Source organism: Phasianus colchicus, chromosome 6 (assembly GCF_987193195.1).
Source record: "Phasianus colchicus chromosome 6, bPhaCol1.hap1.1, whole genome shotgun sequence".
NCBI lineage: Eukaryota > Metazoa > Chordata > Aves > Galliformes > Phasianidae > Phasianus > Phasianus colchicus.
The window spans coordinates 49,800,309-49,823,086 of NC_143441.1; the positions used below are offsets into that span (position 1 = coordinate 49,800,309).

Below are 22,778 nucleotides of genomic sequence, written 5' to 3' on the forward strand. Positions count from 1 at the left end.
TGCTGCTCACATCGTGCAGGAGGAATTTAACAGATCCCTTGGGATTTTAAGCCAAAATAACAAGCGTGTTTGTTTGTAGTTTGATTCACTTACATATTTATATTCTGCTGGGGAGAGTGGAGCATGAAGTGGATAGAGGGAATCAGTGCTCCATTTTTAAAGGTGGTCTTTTGAAATCCCTCCCCCTGGAGCAGAAACCCCCTGAAACACACTCTGAATAATAATATAAATAGATCTGTGGAACAAACAAATGTGACTTACTGCAAGCAGCTCTAAAGTGAAGGGAGACAAAAGCACTCCAGGTTTGTTACTGCAGAGTTGTTTGTTTTTTTTTTTTAATGTGATAAGCAGACTTTGAAATGATCAGAAAAATGCTAAAGGGGACCTGGTATGGTCTGTGTGAGACGTGTGGTTCTATGTGAGACATATATGGACCTATGCATGTATATATGCATGCTATTTCAGGTGTTTACACACAGATAGGTCTGCATGTAGGTCTGTTGGCTGCTAGACCTAACAGTGTGCCTTCAAACAGAGTATGAATGAAAAATGGTTTAATCTGCTCCTTCAGAAATAATACCCTTAAAGGTGAAGTGGCAGGACCCATCCCCACTAGATTTTTTTCTTTTCAAGTGTCTGGGAAGTGATGGTACTCAGCACACAGCAGTGGTTCTCAGCACCCAGCCCATCACCCAGAGCTTCCAGCACAAGGAAGGTCTCACTTCACTGCAATGTGATGTCACTGTCAAGCAGAGTGAAACTGAAACTGGGGAAGGTCTGGATTGCATGGGAATGTGCACAAAGGGAGTAACAATGAGATGAAGCTGATAGGACTGTGCAGATGGGACAGCTGAGGCATACATCTCCCCATCACTTAGCTGGCAAGTCCTCAGCACTGCAAAAACAACCTTTTGGGCACTGGGTAGCTGGGAATATTTGGGAAACCGAGGGATGGTAATCCATAGAATCATAGAATGGCCTGGGTTGAAAAGGACCACAATGCTCATCCAGTTCCAACCCCCTGCTATGTGCAGGGTCACCAACCAGCAGACCAGGCTGCCCAGAGCCACATCCAGCCTGGCCTTGAATGCCTGCAGGGATGGGGCATCCACAGCCTCCTTGGGCAACCTGTTCCAGTGCCTCACCACCCTCTGGGTGAAAAACTTCCTCCTAATATCTAACCTAAACCTCCCCTGCCTCACTTTAAAACCAATTCTTCTTGTCCTATCACTACCCACCCTTACAAACAGCCGTTCCCCCTCCATCTACAAGGGTTAGTTATGTCAAGTACTAGGAAAAGGGGAAGAACTCCCAGGAACTATTAAGTAATGAGAAACAGATGGAAGGGAGCCAAGTGATTGCAGAAGGAAAGCCCTGTGTTGTGACACTGTGTTATATGGGAAATCAATCTCAAATGATCTAATGCTTCTTTGTTGCCTTAAGAAAAAATGGTCCATTAATTTGTTCCAGTTATTTGTTCTTGCAGAACAATAACTTGCAGAGAAGATGTGAAGGAAAATAAACCAAGAGAAAGAAAGAACTCATAAAAAAACAATACTTCCTGCAGAGGAACCAGTTTTAAAAAACACCTTTGAGGAAGCCCAAGTAGGGACAGAACTCCACACTCACACAAATAGGGACTTTTTTTTCTGCTGAAATTTGCCTGTATGGTCTCACATACACAGGGATGCCTCCATCTATCTGCAGGGAGATTAAGTGCTGCAGATATCCATGGATAGGCCCAGTCCTTACCCAGCAAAGAATGTACCCATCCAAGCCATGGGTTGCAGCTCCTCCAGGAGAATGCTGTGGGAGGCCATGCCTGCAAACCGCTTCCTAAATCCTGACTCTGGTAAGGCATCACAGTATGTCATGCTTTAAAATTAGTGTCCCAAGCAAACCCTTTGCTTTGCCAGCAAGAACGTGATGAGCACAGTGTGTGCTGAGCTGAACCAGGACCAACAGCCACAAGACCTCCACAAAGAAGCTTGTTAGTTCTTCCTCCCTCTGCTGCCTTTTTGTTCATCAGAGCCAGCTTCCAGTTTGTACTAAAATCTCCCCATCCTCGGTGAATTTGAAGACAATGCTGCTCTTAAGGAGCAGGAAGGGTAGCTACAGGATGAACAATTGACCTTCCCTCACGTGCTTTGTGTGTATGTGCCTCCAAGGACTGAATTTGTACTTTCTGTCCTGTTTACGAAAATATGCTTGACCATATTTATTTTTGTGAAGTGGTGTAGATTTGGCCAAGAAAAAAACAAAACAAAACAAAACACGAAGCTAAGTGTTCTGGAAGCTGTAAACAGGGGAGGAGCAGATGTTTCTTCCCTTCTGCAGAGAACATGAGGCAAAGAGGAGAGAAGGAAAGCAGGAGGCTGCCAGAGCAGTCCAGGGAATGAAATCTGTGAATGAATAAATTCTCCACAGTGAATGCTTCCTGGATACTGACTGATTTGGCCTTTCAAAACACAAGGAGTGTAGCCACCATCAACAGTCCGTGCTTGATTCCATCAAGTAGAATCATAGAGTCGTAGAACCATTAATATTGGAAAAGTGCTCTGAGATCACTGAGTCCAACCATAACCAACCATGGCCACTAACCATGGCCCTAAATGCAACATCTAACCTTTTTCTGAACACCTCCAGGGATGGTGTGGGCTGAAACACCCATGATTGGCAGGGCTGAGGGAGCAGTGAGGCACTGCTGGAAGATTCTGCTTAGATATGCTTGTTGGCCTTTTTCTCCCAGAACTAGATGATGAGCCATGAATAAATACGGTCTAACCAAGCCACGTAAATGTTGTGGGGAACCCATCTGCTGGGCTGTAGGTCATGCTTGGCACAGTGAGACTGTGCAACAGACCACTGCTGTTTTCTGTGAGATGGGACATTAAAGAATGCCATCCAAAGTCACCAAAATGGAAGGCAAAGTTAATGTTGGAGAATGGTCTTGAATGGAATCAAATGTCTGAGTTTCCGTAGTGTATAGCTTTTCCTCTGCTTTTCTATTTGCTGTTTTCATACAAATCATTAAGGCACGGGGGTACATCATGGTGCAGCAGCATTTATTGCTTTTTGCAGCTTTATTTTTTTATCTTGTGTGCACTTGTTTTTAAATAGCTTCTGAAGGTGTGGTAGATGGTGAATAGTAAATCTGAAATGAACAATGAAAAACATGAGGGTGTTTTTATACCTCTCAAGGCAGTGATTTATCACTGAATTTCACTACTTCTGATTGGGAATACCCTCAGTGTAATTGGTACAGTTAACGTGGTGAAAATCCTCAACAAATGAAGGGAATTGGGTAAAGTGTTCTTTATAGTCCATAGTCATTGTTTTAAACACAGTTTTGATGTAAAAAAAGGCAATCCTGCCTGTAGCAGAGGGGATTGGAGCTTAATGATCCTTGAGGTCCTTTCCAACCCAAGCCATTCTATGATTCTATGATTCTATGATTCTATGATTCTATGATTCTATGATTCTATGATTCTATGATTCTATGATTCTATGATTCTATGAGGTGAGCCTGATTCTGTCTGGGTCTTGGAGGCTTTGAGGCAGCCTGCAATATCTAACAAACATTGGACTGCATACATTTGTTGAAGGCATGTATAACAATGAAGTGAACCCATCTGGATTTCTTGTGGCTTCTCCTCGTTGTCTTCTGTGGTCAAGGAAGTAGAAGTGGTGCAGAGATGTGACCATGTAGGTACTGGTAACGGAGAAGAGGTCAAAATGGAGGAATATGTGAGTTTTGATCAGCAAAAAAAAAGTGCATAGTGGGGGTATAAGTGCTGTGGTTTTATATATAAAGGTCAGTGAGAAGGAAGAGTTGATGAAACTCAAGCAGCATGCCAACACAAGGGCAAACGTAGATAAAGTCAGCACAGATCAATTCAGAGGGGAAATTAGAAGGTCTTCAAAAGATAGAAAATGTACATTTTGGAGCAGGTTCAGCAAGAAACAACCACAGATACAGTCAGTCAGTTTGGGAAATGATGGTGGGCACTTTCAAGTATGAACTCAGGAACCTCAAAGCAAAAGGCCTCCAGAAACTGACTGAATTTTAAATAACCACACATCTGAAAAACACAAATATAAATTGTGTATATATATGTATATATATATGAAGTATAAACAAGGTACAGAGAAAGTTGAATTCTCCCAGCTCATTTATTCCAACAAATCCATTTGAAAGTAAGAGTTATATTTCCCCCTGAGTGCAATTTCGTTTTACATTTTAGGTCAGTATTTCACAGCTTGTCACTTCATTTTGCTCCCCATCCCAGCTCTCTGAGCGATGCTGTTTGCAGATGATTGAACAAGTTTTATTTTTCTCCCTCCGATAGTGGCTTTGCAGTTGCCCTTGGGTGAGAGGACAATGGCATGGCTGCAGAAACACCTCCTATTCCTGCAGGTTGGAATGGCACCTGGAGAGATAGGACTCTCCAGAAGACAAACCAGAACACAAATGCCTGGTTCTCACCCTGAATTACTCTCTGGAGATGTTTGGGCAGCAAGTTCAGGGAAATTCATTTGGAAATCTAGGCATATCTTTGTGTGGGTACCATCAAAGCAACGTGGTGTGGGTGCCACCAAACCAACCAAGGTGGTGTGGGCACCATCAAACTAACCTGGGATGGCTGCCACATCACATTGATGATGCTTTCATCAATGGATAGAGGTGAGGAAATTGCTGTTTAAGCATCCATCACCTGGGCTTGTCTGTGTGGTCTCAGGAAGGGACTTATTTCTCTTATAAGTGTGATTCCTAAAGAACAACAATTCTTACATCAGTGGAAGGTTAAAGGAGGTCTTGTAGTGGCTCTGTAATGGACTGGAAGCTGAAATGCAGATATATAACTCAGCGTGCTCATTTAATACCTTCGACAGATGGTTTAGCTATTACAGCTTGTAGCTAGAGAGGGCTTTATCTGGTAACCCAATGATCTTAATTGTATTATTTTGATAATAAACAATGAGGCAAAATCAAGGGAGGCAGAAGCTAAATGCAGCAGTGACTGTCCAAACAGCCTCTGATTTGTTACATATCATATGTTTTTAATCCTGTTACCATCACAGAAATGGAATCCCAGCCCAGTACAAACCAATGCTCCTTTATTGGATTCAGTGTAACCTGGCCAATTTTTTCTCTGGAGAGTATCTGGATACAGCAATGATTAATGTCACTTAACTTGCAGTACTCATTTTGCCACTGTGAGTCATGAAAGCTGTGATTCCAGTAAAAGCCCAGGTCTGCCTCATGTCTAATCAAGTAATTGTATGTAATTGAGGATAATCAGAAATCTTAGATCTAAAACACATAGCAACAAAACAGCATGCATTTTAAAAAGGCTTCCACTTAAATATGTGGTGAATGCAAGCACGTTTTTATCTCTGGTTCCTCTCTCTCTTCTTTTTATGGAGATGCCTTCTAGAAAGGAACTCATTTCTAAATGAGATAATTTTCTATATAAGGGATTCTTTTAGTTAATCTGAAAGTGCCCATTCTCCATCGTACAACTTCTGCACGTGCATTTTTTTCTGGAACACTTCACACTTGTGAATTTTCTTAGTCCATTCTCAAGCTTAAGCAAAACAAGCTAGGAAGAAGAACTCCTGGGAGTAACTGATTACTCAAATCAATGCTGTGAATGCAATAAATATGGCAGTCTCAGTAAGATAACTGCTGGAATTTGGAGACTAGTGTGGAAATGGCCACATATTTTGAACAAAGTTATCTCCGTTATTCTGTAGCCCTAGAGGAGATAAAACAGATTGCTTTTCACCTTACAGTAACTGAGATAAAGCTGCCTGGGGTTGGAGTCAGCACCCACCCTCAGGGAAAAGCTACAGCTTACCTCCACTGGATATTTTTATATCAAATAAGTTCTCTTCAATTTCACCAATATGCTTCTACCCTGAAGACAAACCACAATAGGATAAAATGAAGGAAGAAGTACTTTGTTGGTTTCTTTTATTTATTTTTTTAATTTTTTGTGCAGGAGCAATGCTTCCACTGTGTAGCTGCACTGCTGAATCTAAAAGTCTCTTCCACAAGGAAGCTCCATCCAGTTTTAAATGACATCACTGATGCAACTTGCAGGAGAGATTAAGTTCCTAGAGAATGAAACTTGGAAAGTTTAAGAGATTGCTGACCCACAAAGCTCTCTTCTACATTATGATGCCTGCAAGGAGATGGTCAGTGGGCATGGTGGGAATGGGCTGGGGTTGGACTTGGTGATCTTGGAGGTCATTTCCAACTGTAATGACTCGATGATATTATGATTCTATGAGTTTAGCCAGGATGCTGCTTGAACCAGCTGCCACAGCATCTCAAATCCTGTCACTGTCTTTGCTTAAGCTATCAGATGAGCTTGTGTTCAGGTGTCAGGATGGAGAAGGAGTGGTGGGGCACAGACATACTGGTCTCTTGCAAAGGCATGGAAACTTTACTTCGAAATCAGAGAGAGTTTTTACACTGGCTACGCCTCTCACAAATTTATTTCTGCACCTCTTTTCCTTCCAAGCTCCCTTGCACTTTTTTCCCCAGAATCCCCTTCAAAGACAACACAGTTTTCATGGCCCTCAACCATTTGGGCCTCCGTTGATCCATGGCTTTCACTGCTCTTAAATAATCCAAAACATGGGGTACTTGTCAAAAAATGAGTTGATTGACTTAAGCTGCTGCAAATTTCAGATGATGAGGGCTCTTTTAGACACACGGCAACTTTCTGACAGTAGACAATGATTGGGGGGTGGGAATCATGGTGTTTCACAATGCATAGCAGCAAAAACCATTAGTGGAGAACAAAGACTGAAAGCAAGTAATATAACTTCACCCTTGGAGAAGTTTTAGTCTGTCATTCAAAAAGCTAGAATGAAGACAGGATAGTGACTCTTGCAACTAAAGAGAAAAAAGGTAATTGAAAAATGTTTAATATCCAGAAGCACTGTTCTGTAAGAAGGTACAAAGAAGGATATGTTCAAATTCATACCTTTTTTTCATTTCCATGATTATTAATATAGGGAAGATTTAAAGGAAAGCGATTATACTCATTGTATTTGTAACATTGTGCTTCCCCAGTCACGACAATTAAAGCCAAGCAGATGCCTATAGCATCATCAAAGCAGAGGAAATTCAGCTGTGAAAGTGAGATTTGCAAGTGAAAATATCAGCCTGAGCAAGCCTCGCATAGTTCCTGCTCATTGCCTGCTCACTGCCTGCCTTCTGCTTTCCTGGAGGCTGCAGAATGCAACCATATTTTGAGAATCTCAGTGGAGAAATGCAAATGCTTGCCTGGATGTACCTGCCTATACAGGGGATTTCTGGGCAGTTCACATGCCTTGCTCAGAAATGAGACAGAACTGAGATTTTCAGAAGATAGACATGACATTTGTCTCCCTTGGTATTCAACTTTTTTTTTTTTTTTCCCAATGGATGCTCTCAGCTTGCTGTATGCCTTTGCCATTATAATTACTCAGTGAGTACATTAGAATCTTGCTTTTCATTTTTATTCATTCTCTTTTGTTTCCGTGCTTCTGTTTCGCTGAGAATGAGGCATTCTTTTCTGCCTGCTGATCTCACATCTAATGATTCACACTTGTCACTTTGGTGTGCTTCTTGCTGGGTATGTAAAAACTGTTTTCAGGAAGCACTGCTGCTTTACCAGATTCTGGTAATGCGTCAAGAAGGGAGAGCTGACTGTCAGGGAAAAAAGAACATCATCTGCTGATGGGCATAATGCACCTGAGTCCAGGCCAAGTATGTAAGTCCAGCTAGTCTTCTGAGTAAACAGGTTAATGTGCTCTCTGGGCTTCATGCCTAGCATAGAAAGGGCCTGAAGAGATGTAATTTTCTGAAAGAAAATTTCCAGAGAACCAAGAGGATTCTACAAAGAGTGGTGAGGTGCTGGCACAGGCTGCCCAGAGAGGTTGTGGATGCTCCATCCCTGGAGGTGTTCAAGGCCAGGTTGGATGGGGCCCTGGGCAGCCTGGTCTAGTATTAAATGGGGAGGTTGGTGGCCCTGCCTGTTGCAGAGTGACTGGAACTTCATGATCCTTGGGATCCCTTCCAACCCAAGCCATTCTATGGTTTTTGTTGGGATATATCTATAGAATGGGAAGATGAGAGGCTGGTGGTTTAATGGTTCCTATTAAAAGTATTTCTACTGTCACCAGTGTATTAGGCTGCTGGAGTTCAGTCTAGAGAAGAGGAGGCTCTGGGGAGACATTATTTCACTGCACAACTCCCTGAATAGAGGTTGTAGTGATGTAGGGGTTGACTTCTTCTCTTAAGTGACAGTAATAGGATGAGCAATGATGGCCTCAAGCTGCACCAGGGATGTTCAGGATGAATATTAGGAACAATTTTTTTCTCAGAAAGAGTGGTTATGCATTGACACAGGCTGCCAGGGAGGCGGCGGAGTCACCATCCCTGGAGGTGTTCCAGAACTGTGGTGATGTGGCACTGAGGGACAAGGTCAGTGCGGATGGTTTGGGGTTGGAATTGGAGATCTTGGAGAACTCGGAGGTCTTTTCCAGCCTTAATGATTCTGTGATTCTATTCTATGATTCTACCCAATGTCTTTCTTTTCTGGGTTCGTGCAATTTCTGGCTGTGTGTGTGGGAGAACAGGGCAGATTCAGGCTATACCTGAGGCTTCAAGACAGAAAAACAAACAAACAATTCAATTAAAAGATAGTGCTTTTACTCTCTGAAAAACAAATAAGGTTTGACGGCTGCACTTAAAAGCTATGCCACTATCCCAGCCTTGTCAGTGGTCATCAGTGAATGCCCAAGAGTCAGATGAACTGCCCTCATTTTAACTCTGACATTCACTTTAATCCATCATAGTCCAAGACACAATGCATCATCTTCTGTAGAGCCTTCAATTAGATGAGATAATTCACCCCACTGGACCTGGGATGTACCCTGTGGTTATAAGGGAGGCAGGGTGACTTCCTCCTGTCTGACTTTGTATGCAGGGGAGAATTCAATTCCAGGATGAGTCCTAGGATCTTGGTGGGAGGTTGACTGCACTTAACAAATGAACCTCTTTTATTTTGCTTCCTGATGGATGAAGAAGTTGTGTCAGGTAAGGTGAAGCTGGGGACACAAACCACTGATCTCTCCTCCTGCAGAGTAATACAAAATGCATGAGGTTTGGACACAGGAAAGTTAATCTGCTTACATGTCTGAGAATTAATCATGGGCTTCCTTTGCAATAGCATCCCCCAGGTGCTCAGCAGGGTTTGTTAAATTTTGCAAACAAATTAAGCAGTGATTGGCTCTTATTTGTGCTGAACACTTTTCTCTATTCTTTATTTGAAAACTCCTCAGCTACACGTAGTCCTGTAATTATATCTTTGTTTGCTTTTCCAAGATATATTTTATAAAAAGAGTATTAAAATTTCTCCCTCAGTGGGAAAAATAGTGTTATTCCTGGCTGTGATAAACTGAGATATTATTAAGCTTCCCATGTGAGCCCTTAAACTATTGCCTTCCACTGCACACGTTCCATTAGATATTTACAGAGTGCTTTGCTGTGGGCATCAGACTCATTGACATAAAGGGTGGCTGTAAGTTGCATGAGGGATTTTGTGAGCCTTCTGCTGTTGCTCTGGTCAGTCCTGATGTGGTTGTTCTCTTGGCTGATGTGACCATACTGTGGAAATTTTGGCAATACCTGGTGTTGCTTTGGCTTAGACTGCCAGCACAGACAATGCATCCAGACAATGCAAGGAAACTGTTCCAGGCATCGTCCCCCCAGAGCAGTGCAAGCAGCTCTGCATTATGGAATCACAGAATCATTAAAGAAAAGACCACTAAGATTATCTAGTCCAACTGCTGACCCACCATCACCATGCCCACTAATTGTGTCCCTTTGACCCTTTCCAATCCTCCAGCACTAAAATCCCTGGAGACTTCAAAGCTACTACAGCCCCAGTGAACAGAGTGCTCTGAATCCAGTTATGGTTTCTACAAAGCTTTCCTTACAAGGCTTCTGATCTGAACTTCTGTAGGAAGTGATGGTTGCCAGGAATGAGGAAGTCTGGTGTTATCCTTCAGAGTAAATGCATTCAGAGCTTGCTTGAGGGACCCCTGGTTGAACTGGTGGCTCCTGGTTTCTGGCTCCTGATTTCTCAGCTCCTGTTGTTTGCTTGGTGATGCCAGCTTCTGAACCTAGAGGGAGGTTGAGTCAAAATGAGATGGAGGAACAGAGTCTTTAACTTCTGCTTTGTCAAGTTTAGACTCAGCGCGTTTTCCAGGATTCAGTTCCTTGCTAAGAAGAAAGAATAATCTAAACTTGAATACAGAATCTGATTCACCAGCTTAGGCTAATCTGGCATATCCTAATGGAAATAGAGGTGTTGGTGCTCATGCAAGCTGCTTGGATGGTTGTTGCACTTGGGGAGAAAAAGGGCCTGGGGGAAAGCCATCAGGGAAAACCTATCTGGGGAAATTTCAGCAGTGCAAAGTAAGCACTTCCCATAGGCTTCATGGGAATGTAGGGCTTTAACTGCTTCCAGGCTTTTGGAAATCTCCTCTATGAAATAGGTTTGGTGTAAACGTGCCAGGGGCAGAGAAATGCGCTCATCAGCAAAACAGTGAGGAGAGATGCACACAGGGGGATGTTCAAAAAGATCTTTGGGTATACAGAGCATTAAAAATGATGATAAAAATCACTTCACTTTGCTGCAGAGAGCAATCCCCTGGCATCTGCTTAAATCTGGAAAGTGGACAACATCTCCTGGCCCTGTGCAAGTCTAATGAGGTTGGAGATGTATATAAATATGTCCTATTTACCAGGGAAGAGGACATTCGCTGAGGAAATGAATAATTTCAGAGGGGTATAAACTAATCAGAGGTATTTGGAGAAGGAAGATGCCCATGTAATTGGATTTGAACCAAAGGCTAATGCAATCATATTATAATGAAGGCCAGTTGTTCATCATCTGTTGTAAAACAGTTGTCTGGGCAGAGAATAAAGAAAGAAAGAGTGTTATGACTCTCTATAAAAACCTTCAAGTCACCTCCTAAAGATTTGTAGGGTTAAAAGCAAGTGGGGATAATGAGATCTTCAGATGTGACCTCATGCATGTCATCATCCTTCCCACTTCACAGCCTTCTCTGTGCTGATTCTGTTACCTTGTGTTCGATGGTAACAAATCTTCTGTAGGAGCAGCAAGTCCTATTAAAATCTGAGTCGATTCTGTAGCTGCAGTTCTCAGAACTGCACTGAATTGGAGTCACGGAGAGTTTGACACTACACTTAAAATTAAAAAGAAAGTGATAATAAAAATGTTTCTCGGTTCCTTATAGTACTCTCTGAGATCGTAAAGATTAAATCTCTGTTAGGAATCATCCTGGCTTTTAACCAAGTGTCTGTGCTCAGTTTAGAGACTGGAAGAAACACGAGCTTCGTTTGTGATCGAATTGCTTTTGCACACCACTGAGGCTTGCAATGGCTCACAGCTTTTTGCATCCTGCAAAGACCCATCTTTTGTGATTCTCCCTGGGATTCTGGAAATGCTGAGAAGCCTTCTTCCAAACAGCAGCACATGAAGGGCTGGATTTTCTTCTGACTTTCATTAACCCTTGATCCCAAGCTGGATGCATTCAATAAAGCTGCTGGGTGGTTGGTTTTTTTTTGTTGTTGTTGTTTTTTTTTCCCTACTGTGCTGATATCTATTGAATTCTTTCTGTTTCCTAGACCTGGCATCTCTAGTGGGTGAGTGTTGTCCTACAGTATGCTTTTTATTCACAATGCTGCACACCTCGGTGGCATTCAGAGGCTTCACATAGCCCTAGCTCGCAGGCAGGGGAGGGAATTACTGAATTACACATGAATGAGATTGCCTTGGCAGCAGTCCCTGTGGCTGTAACTTTGAATCACACTAGAAACAGCTCATCCTTTTGAGGTAAATTAAGTTCATTACTCTGCAAAGATCATTTAGAAAGAACTTCAAAAATAGGGGCCTGCTGAACTGCTTTCCAAAGGATATTAGAATTATTTTATCATCTTCTACTTCTCAGCACCTATTGGAGTTGGGATCAGCTGGTGCCAAGTGCCTGATGAGCAGTTCAGAGATGGATCTTCAGAAGGGAGATTTAGATGGGGTATAACAAAACAAAACAAAAAAAAACTTTTTTTTTTTTATCATGCATGTGGTGATGCACTGGCACAGGTTGTCCAGAGAGGTGGTGGATGCCCCATACTGCAGACACTCAAGGTCAGGCTGGATGAGGCTCTGAGCACCTGATGGGGCTGTGGGTGTCCCTGTTTGTTGCAGTGAGGTTGGACCAGATGGCCTTTCAGAATCCCTTCCAATTCAAACAAATTCATGACTTTATGATCTGGCACCATTAGCCTCTTGCCTCTCCCATGCTTGTCTGTCCTGGACCCCCATTCATTGCTGAGGAACCAGAGTGCAGCAGGTGTGGATCAACTACTGTAGCTGTGGCAGGATGAGGAAGGCAATTCAGATCTTCAAACTTCTGTTTGGATTTCTCAATTTTATTTCCTTTTTTTGCCACCATCTTGCACGATGAGTGACAGATGCATTATCTACTGCATCCCACATGGCTGCCTGTCTGTGTTGGAAGAATACAGCTTGTAAAGCATGTTCACATCATTCAGGAAAGTTTGTTCAGAGATCATTTTCCTTCTGGTAATATAAATGGATTGAAGACTGTGGACTGAGCAACCCGGGTTGCTCCCTAAGGTTCACTTTCCATCCAGCAGCATCATATATTCCAAAGCTAAGTAATTCTCCTGAACTATTACAAGAAAGATTTCTTCATCTTGATGCTCATGCTATTTACTACAAAATAAAAGTAGTCTATTCCAAAAAAAAAAAAAAAAAAAAAAAAAAAAAAAAAGGGAAAAATCTCTCATCGGTGGAATAATTTGATTTATCTGAAGTAATTTAACCACATTTGCAGGTGTTAATCACTTTAACAAATGCTTTTGAGATCTCCCAAAGAATGTGCAAACAAGATGTGCAGCCTGAAAAGGATGCTGAGATGTCTGAGAATGTGGAACTTCCCTTTTCTGGTGGGTGGGTGTTTTTCTGCCTGGAGGTCAATATTCTCAGGGCAGCATCTCTTATTGGGAATATGGAGTCCAGATACAGGCTAGGAAAATGAGATGTGAATGTAGAAAGGGAGAAAGATTGAGGGATCAACATGAGGGGGAAGAAGCAGCACAGGAAGTATGGAAGTATTAAAGATACCTGGGCACTATCATGAGTGCCTATATAATGTGTATAGGTGGTGGGAGAGACTCCTCTCAACTTTCTATCCTATACAAACGACAGCTCTGGTTTCTGTGGTATCCTGATGCTTCCTGCTTAGTCTGGTCTACAAACAAGCAAATCCATTGAAATTTGTGTCTGCAGTCTCTAAACCCCACACTGCTACCAAAGTCTGAACAGCACTCAGGCAAATGAAAGTTTATTAGTTCACCTTACCAGGAGAAGATTCATAGACAGGGGAAAGAATGGATTGGGGCTCTCGATTTTATTTTATTTTTTATTGCCTCTTTGGGACTGTGCAGGATTTGTCGCATAAAGATATGGCATGTTGGATTAATGGAGTCATGTAGGTGAAGAACAGAAATTACACTGGTGTGAATCACAGAAGTTCAAGTGTCAGTGGTTTTTTGTAGTACAGCATAGCCCTGGACAAGGACTGCTAAGGGATGAGTGTAATTAATCATAGAATCATAGAATCCTTAGAGTTGGAAAGGACCTTTAAAGGTCATCTAGTCCAACTCTCATGTGATGAACACTGACACCTACAACTCCATCAGGTTGCCCAGGGTCTGATCCAGCCTCACCTTGAAAGTCTCCAGGGATGGGGCATCCACCATATCTTGGGCAACCTGTGCCACTGCCTCACCACCCTCACTGTAAAACACCTTTTCCTTATATCCAGTCTAAATCTGCCCTTTTTGAGCTTGAAACCTTTTCCTCTTGTTTTATCACAACAGACCTTGCTAAAAAGTCCGTCCCCTCCTTTCCTGCAGCTCCCCTATAGGTACTGACAGACCTCTCTCAGGTCACCTCTCAGTCTTCCCTTCTCCAGGCTGCAGAGCCCCAGCTCTCTCAGCCTGTTCTCATAGGAGAGGTGTTCCATCCCTTGAATCATTTTTATGGACCTCCTCTGGATGCTCTCCAACAGGTCCATGTATCTCCTGTACTGAGGACTCCACACCTGGAAGCAGTGCTCCATGTGAGGTGTCACAGCACAGAGCAGAGGGGAGATCCCCTCCCTCTCTCTGCTGGCCACTCTTCTTTTGATGCAGCCCAGGATACAGTTGGCTTTCTGGGCTGTGAGGACACATTACAGAATCACAGAATTGTAGACACAGGTCCAGCTGCCATCCCCCAGGTCTTTTTAGGCAGGGCTGGGCTCAATCCCTTCATCACCCAGCTTGTATTGGTAGTGAATGTTGCCTTGAACCAGGTGCAAGATCTTGCATTTGGTTTTGTTGAACCTCATGAGGCTCTCCTGGGCGCACTGCTCAGCCTGTCTAGGTCTCTCTGGATGGCATCCCATCCCCCTGGTATGTCGACTGCACCACACAGCTTGGTGTCATCAGCAGACTTGCTGAGGATGCTCTCAATCCCACTGTCATTGTCACTGATGAAGATATTAACTGATCCCTGTGGAAACCCAGGGGCTGAACGCAGAGCAGGGCTGGAATTCTGAGTCCCTGAGCTCACAGTGAGACTCATAAAGTTGAATTCTCAGTGGACAGGATCTCCAGAGGCCAGTTTTACCACTGTTCCGAGGGGGCACTGCCTTGATGATGTACCATGGTCTACCACCTACCTATGCATCTATGAGCCTGAAGTGCACCACTTGCATCTTAAGCTGCTGTGGACCACTTTCTGGGAAATAATTTGCATTTGTAGGAGGTATGAAACACGTTATTATGTCTTAGCCTATATATGCTATGAAATGGTAACAATGCATGCTGGGTTTGGGTCCGTATTGCAGTGCTCTCTCAGTAAGTTGTCTGCCCACGCAGCCTCATGCTCTGTCTGTAAGTCACAAAACCCCCACTCTAAGGCTCACACTATATGCATACTGCTCTGGTAGGTGGAGAGGCAGCCCTCCCACCCTATCAGGAAACCTGAACAGAGAAAAAAAACCAAAGCACAGGAAGAAGATAGTCTTAGAGCCACAGGGCCACCACATGGAATTGAGAGCAAAGTTCTGTGTAGCTTCGACATTCAAAAATGAAGAATTTCAACCTGAAGAAGCCATTGAATTTTGAGCCCAACAACATTTTTCAGGTTGACTGAAAATGGAAAGTCCAGAATTAAACTGTCAATTGACAGAGAATTTTACATTGCCTGCAGAACTCTTCTCTCCTCCTTCCCCCTTTTTCCTTTGTTTTCAGCTCAGTCTAGATGTTCACATGCACTAAGAGACATGGTACACTGGGGAAATATTGGTGGGAGAAGAACATTTGGACTGGATGATCTTGGAGGTCTTTCCCAGCATTGATGATTCTATGATTCAGTCACTGAAACAAAACTCCCATTATTCATCCAGCTCCACACCAACATCTGCAGAGGGCTTGCCACAGAAGTGGCTGCAGGGCAGCCCACACCATTCATCTCAGAGATGTGTTAATGTAACTCTGGGGTGACAATGCACTTGTCAGTGGCTAAACTCTTTCAACAGATGCTCAAAGGCAGCCTGGAGATGGGAGGATTATATTTTAGAGGTCTACAGGGTGTGTCTGGAGTGACAACTCTCTCTTGGTTTCAGTATCATGAGAGGCATTTTTGGAACTCATCTCACATCGAACTGTGGGCAAAAGCATAGAGTATGAAGAGGAAAGCTGGTAAGTCAAACACAGCTGAAAACCACACTCGTCAGCGGTAAGGAAACCAAGAGTAACCCAATGCAGATAAGAGCATGTGACTGCAGAGATGGTACAGATAGGAACGTGAGCTGTAACATCGTGTACAAGGGGAATTTGGTCAGCCAGGAACAACCACAAAAGAGGCGTAGTGTGGTTTGTGTCAGGAGGAGGAACGGATGTTGTCTGAACACCTTGCAAATTAAAACGGCCTCACACGGGGGACAGCACTCAGTAAAGCTGACTGACCTGAAATTGTGAGCACTGTGGGCTTGGCTGCTTCTCACGTTTGTGTTTGCACGGGAGGAACTGGAGACAGGATGCTCTCTGCTGAGCGAAGCCCGAATTTGTGCTCGGAGGCTAAAACTAAGAGTTGACTTGAGTCTATACAATTTGGTAACTTAAAATACGAGTTCTGAGATCTGACTTTCTCCATGAAGGAAATATTCAGTCAACGTCTATCCAGATCCTTCAAGGCAGCCCATGAGATCCTGCAGCCCACTGCAGTCAATAAAGCCCTGGAGCAGTGACAAACTCAGGGATAGGCTCAAGGGACTTGTGTGGCATCTCCTGATGACTTCCAGGCTGGGAGCTTGATTGTAAGACAGGTGCATTCTCTACCCTCCTTGTCTCCTATTTAAAGCTATGCTAAATAGTTACTCACTTGGGTTTACCTTCTCCATCTGTGTCAGATTGTTCCTCTCACATCTTCGCTGTGAGACAATGATTTGACAATAAGTCATTCTACCCATCAGTCTTAATAAGGATTATGGTCAGAGAATTTTAAGCACTCTACCAATAAAACCCCTCCAATTATTCGTAGATGTCTCAGTGTGCTGAAGACCTCTCATGTAATCTACTCACAACAATGTCTGTTCTTGGCACTTCTCAGTCAAAAAAAAATGGGAAAGGCTGAAAAATGAAAGGCAGCTGAAGAATGAAGTAAAATTGACTTAGCTGCCTGGGGTTTCTGATTAATACTAGAAAAATAGAGTATATTACTATGAGACTGGTCAGAAAATGAAACAGGTGTGGAGTGAAGCTATGGAATCTTTATTACTGGAGATATTCAGAACTCAAGAGGATGTGGTCCTGAATACCCTCTGAGTTTGGGTATGATGTTAAAGATAGCCCTGCTTCAAGCAGAGTATTGGACCCAATGACACCTGCAGGTTCTTTCCAGTTTAAATTATTCTACAGGAATGTGACAAAGCTAATTTTGAGTTCTTCCAGACTTGCCATCATGTGTGCTTCTATTCTGCTCTCTCGGTTTTCTGGGCTGAGGTCTGGGAGAGGACTGTTGTTTCCAGTTTGTAATGGAACAATGGGGAATGTGGCACACTCACCTATCACTGTTTGGAAAGTACGTTAATTGAAAATTGAACTGATTGTGGCACTTTAAAGGGAGATTAATGGGGGAATAGTATTCCAAACTCAAGCTGTCTTACTTCAGCCTCACATCCTTGTAAAATAACCTGTTTATTTTCCCAGTGACTTCCTAATCTCACTACCCATGTGTAAATCACTCTCTTCCCTGTGTTGGCTGGTTATCTTTATCAGTGTCACATGAATCTAAAGGAACTACTTAGTTGGTGCATGAATCATGAGAGTCACATCGAAAGTTCCCTTTGAAATAAAAAGAGAATGGCTTTAAAACTAAAAGATGGGAAATTTAGGTTAGAGGTTAGGATGCAATTCTTTATCATAAGGAATTAAGATCTGGCACTGCTGTCCAGAGAAGCTTTGGGTCCCCCATCCCAGGAGGTGCTCAAGGCCAGGCTGGATGGGGCTCTGGATAGTTTGAGCTGGTGGGGGACAGCCAGCCCATGGTGGGGGGGGGTTGGAACTGGATGATCTTTAGTGTCCTTTCCAATCTAAGCCATTCTGTGATTCTATGATTTCTCTCTGAAAAAGTATTCCCCATACGAAATACCAGGGTTAAAAATAAGCATGGTACAACATGGTGTTCTCTGGCTGCCACTGGATGCTTGCCAGCTTGGAATGAATTTTGAATAAGGTTTTGGTTAAATGCTACTTTTAGGCTGCAAACAAGGAAGGTTTCAGACACGTGTGGAGATTTATGAAATTATCTTTCCCCCAAACCCAGAGCAAGATAAAGAAAGATGGTGGGAGCGTGAACAAACAAAGCAAAACAGAGCTAAATCCAAGGCAAGGCAAACCCTCCAGCCATAGATATGATTACAGAGGGAATGAGGGAAAGCAGGACTTCTGCAGCATTCCAGAGGTTTAACATTTTATTTCTTTGCAGAAACTAAAGAACTGACTTTCAAAACCTCCCAGTTCTTTTGTCTAGGGAAATCACTCATAGAGAATGCAACAAAGATGTGCTTTCCTCACTGTGCAGATTAGAACTTAGTGACATCAAGCTGGGAGATAGGAGCTGACCAGAAATATTTACACAATCATAAACAAGAATAGTTGTGCTGGATTACTTGGATCCCCCTGGCTTAGACTCATGCCTTCTTTCTTTTGGCTTTTTCCTGCCAGACATGCCCCCAAATAGCTCAGACTTCTTTGCTGGTTCTTTTAAGTTTATTGCTGGTTTCCCAAGAGCTGGCATTTCCCTCTCAGGACTCCACTTCTGTAGTTACCAAAGAAGTGAGCTTTCTTTCAAATCCAAATTAAATTTCCAGCCCTCATAGCTGTGGAGGAAAACTAAGCATGGCCAAACTCTAACCTGAAGTCAAATACATCTTCCTGTGTCTTCCCAAAAGTAAAATCGGAGATCGTGTTTTATTGACTTCACTCTGGACTGTTGACTCAAAATGTTTATCAAGAGCACAGGCAAGCTGTCTAGTTTTTATTCATTGTTTGTTGAGCTTGTAAGTGAATTTACAAACCGAGTTCGCCAGCAGCAAACCTGAAAATACTCTGAATTCTGTGGTCCTCTCTCAGAACCAAATGGTTACCCCCTCTCCCAGATTTTCCTTCTGAAATTCCAGGGTGCAAGTCATGCCATTCAGGACTGTTTTGTGTAAGTAACCAGAAATTGCAACATCTTGCATTCAGGAAGGCAAGGTTTTGAAATGAAGATACCGACATTGTAAGTACACACAACCCTGGTATCCAAACATGCCACAGTGAATTGCTGGAGGAGAAAGAAAAGTTCATTTAATAATGAAATATCATCTGTTATATTATTAGGGCAAAAAGTAATGGGCTCTTTATTTCTCCAAGCATTCCTTCACAGCTGTACAACCACCATTGCCTGGTTCATTCAGCAGAGTAAGAGTGAGACACTGGAACAAGGTTGAACCTATGGCCAAGACCATAGGCATGGAGGAGCACATGGGAGACCAGCAGTTTATCCTGAAAGCTGCAGGAGATTGAACATCATTAAGAAAGTGCAAGTTGAAAACAGAAGGTGATGGAATTTCAGACAGTGCCTTGTCCAGCTGCACCTCTGGATGGTAGGTCCAAAAAAAGTGAGTTGGGATGAGCATGAAGGCAAACCTCTCTAAGGGCTGCAAAGCTCAGATTACAGATTACCATGAATGGGACCATGCCTCTTGTCACAGGCCTTTTCCACTCATTTAAACCTTCTCTCTCTTCTCCTGTGCCATACCCTGGCTGGTAGCCCAAGAACCTCCCTACCAACTGCAGTTGTGTTGTGCCTCTGTACATCAACATCATCCCTGGGAGCTCAGTGGCATTATGCTGATTTACTTGAGCACAGGATCTGGCCCTGCTGTTGTGTGTGATTTAAACAAGATGTTCCTCAGACTGAGGCATAAGTGAATAAATGATACTTGACATTTTGGAGAAGCTCATGCTCATTAAAAAGCATTTCATGTTCCAGCAGACTCACTCTGGTTGTTTAATCATTTAGCTCCACTGCATGTTTTCTCCTGCTCCCCTGATCTCAGCTCTGTATCATAGAACTGTAGAATTATAAAGGTTGGAAAACACCACTAAGATCATCATAGCCCTGGATTTGCATATGACACCTCTCCCTCCTATTGCCTCCCTAAGAAAACCTTATAATGGTAGGGCTGATTTGGTCATTTTCTGGTGAGGTAAGATGCCCTTCAGGACTGTTATTCCTTCAGGGGAAAGGAAGAACCACAGCAACACTGAGGGAGATGGAAAGGGGCAGAGACCTTGTAAAACCAGACTTGAAATTTAAAGTTGGAAAGACCATCCTTCAAATTCTTACTCAAAATGGTAAGAACTGGACTTAAACTCACAAAGAACAGACTTTAACAGTGTGAGCTAGAATCAGAGAATCATTAAGGTTGGAAAAGATCTCTGAGATCCCCCAAAGCCAACCCCAACCCACCCCACCATGCCCACTGACCACTCCCCTCAGTGCCACATCTCCATGTTTCTGGAACATCTCCAGTGATGGTGACCCACCACCAGCCTGGGCAGCTATTCCACTGCATCACCACTCTTTCTGAGAAGAAAATTTCTCCTAATATCCAAGCTGAACCTCCCCTGGAACAACTTGAGGCCAATATCTCTAGTCCTGAGTTTCAGGTTCCTGCTTTACAATGGTGATTTTGGTAGTTTGTTATCTTCCCATCAGGCAAGAAAGCACATTCGACAAGTATTACACATGCTATTTTGATACAAGAGCTGGTAGATATACTCCAGATAGACTGGCTGAGTAGCCTAGTTGGCTCACAGCACTGCCTACATCCTGCTTCATAGGTGGCCACAATCACTCATTGAAGCTCTCCTCCCTCCCCACACGCATGCACATGACAGATTGAAATGATGCTTGCAATACACCTGCTGCTTCAGATAAATCATTCACCATTGCTGCATCCAGTGTTCCTCCTACAGAAAATGTATGTAGGACTGCGTATAAAAAAACAGCTGTTAGCACTTTGGCAGATATCAATCCTTCCCTTCTGCAAAGGGGTGTTGATTCCAAAGAGACATATTTTGTGTTTAACTTCTTTTTCTTGCTTAAGTTTGGCTGCTTAAATGTCTTCTATTTTCCATGAGCAGATGAAGGCATTTCAGCAGAGCTAATGTTACTTGTTAATCTTCATGGCATTCAGAGGAGCACGGAAAAATGGAAAATTCTTTGCAGAGTTTTTGTTCTTCTTCTTTGAGAGAGAAGTGGAGAGATTTAGAACTGCCTGTTTCTCAGCCAGCAGCAAACTGAGCCTTCTGCTTCTCACAAGGGAAAAATATGCATGTTTTTATGTGCATCTAAATCTGACTTGTCTACCTCTGGTTCAGTATTACCACATTCTATAGGTTCACCTATATTGTACATTGTATTTCTCTGTCCATTGTTGGCCAGCATAGTGAACCTGCTACACTGGCTATCCCAAAAGCCTTGGTGTGTCAAGTCACACTTTGAGTGGTGGTGTCTGGGAAGAAAGCAGATGGGTGCCCTGAAACCATCAATGGAGAATGGGGGCAGTTGGCATCTGTTGGGTTAATCCATGATCCTCTCAATATCTAAAGGGGGATATAAGAAAGAAGAGGACAGACTCTTTAGCAGGGTCTATTCTGATAGGAGAACGGAAAATGATTTCAGACTAAAAGAGAGGAGATTTAGATTGGTTATAAGGAAAAAACTCTTTACAGCCCGGGTGATGAAGCACTGGCACAGGTTGCTCAGATAGGTGGTGGGTGCCCCGTGCTTGGAGGCATTCAAGTTCAGATGGATGGGCCTCTGAGCATCTGATGGAGCTGTGAGTGTCCCTGTTTATTGCAGGGGAGTTGGACCAGATGCCCTTTCAGGGTCCCTTCCATCTCAAACGATTCTGTGATTCTAGGATAGTGTGTTTGTAGAAGGGCCCTGATCTCAAATAGGGCCGTGTGAAAGGAGTCACCACTCATTTCAGCCTTGTGCATGACAGGAATAGAGAGCTTAAGTTTGGATCCTCTGAAACCGTCTAGTTTTGGTATGACTAAATGAGTAGGGGAAAGCTATGGGAGGAATGAATTTATGTTCAAAGAGTGCTTGAAAGTACAGAACAGCCTAGTCAGAGGGATGACGTTCTACAAAAGCCTCCATCAGTTAGGTTTTACGGTGGTTATATTTCATACTCACAAAGAGCAGCATCTGCTTGTGCCCAGTTAACAGTCTTCACTCTGCAAGGGCAGCACTCCAGGGAACCACCCTGCATTGTCTGTGCTGTGTGAGATGAAGGCATCACACAGCTGTGAATGGAACAAGGCACCCCTGCTGACATCAATACTGCCAATGTATCAGGTGGCATGAGAGCATCCTTCAAAATAGCCACTGCAGCCACATTAGGAGAGCAGCAGAATGAAGATTACAGTATGCTTTGGGACAAGGGATGGAAGGATGCCTTGCCCACTTTGCCTTTTGTCACTGCTTTGTTTTTTCTCTCTGCAATTTTCTATAGTTCTACATCTGACAATTAGGGGCATGACCAGAGAGATGTCATGCACTCTTTTACTCCTCTGAAAGTTAGTGCAAATAGTGCAGGAAACAGTTTTGAGATGAGGGATAAGCATGGACCTCATACAAGTTGTGTTGGATCTGTGTATACATGCTGTGCTGGGGAAGAGCTGGAGGAATTTGGACTAAAGGGTGTTCTGTCCTGTTCCTTTCCATTCAGGTAAAAGAAAGCTTGGCTAAACACAAAGATTTGGGCTCTAGCACATTCCAGTGTTCAAATTTGAGTCTGTGTGTGAAGCTTACTCGCACATAAATAATAGAAATAGGACCGGGGCTAGATGTACCCCTGAATTACACCAAAGTGGTGTTGTAGAAGTCACCTGGGATATGTGTTAAGGGAGAATGCCTTCTACAGTGTGGCTGTTCTTCCCAAGGGGAACCTCATTATTGGGTTTCACTTGTAAGCGTAAGGAAATGCGTGCCACCAGATTGCTGTCACTTGTGTGCAAGTCAGAGAGCAACTGGGACAAAGCTTTCTGTCTT

The 22,778-nt window shown here is 43.2% G+C and overlaps 1 long non-coding RNA gene across 1 annotated transcript; it reads right to left on the reverse strand.

The window, feature by feature from the left end:
* Positions 1-9,009: 9,009 nt before the first annotated feature.
* On the reverse strand, positions 9,010-22,154 carry LOC149917613 (uncharacterized). The gene is made up of 3 exons (XR_016467566.1): positions 21,921-22,154; positions 10,000-10,185; positions 9,010-9,137 (listed from the first exon to the last, which is right to left on the reverse strand). It is a non-coding gene; the product is annotated as an uncharacterized LOC149917613 (long non-coding RNA).
* Between the last annotated feature and the right edge of the window lie 624 nt (positions 22,155-22,778).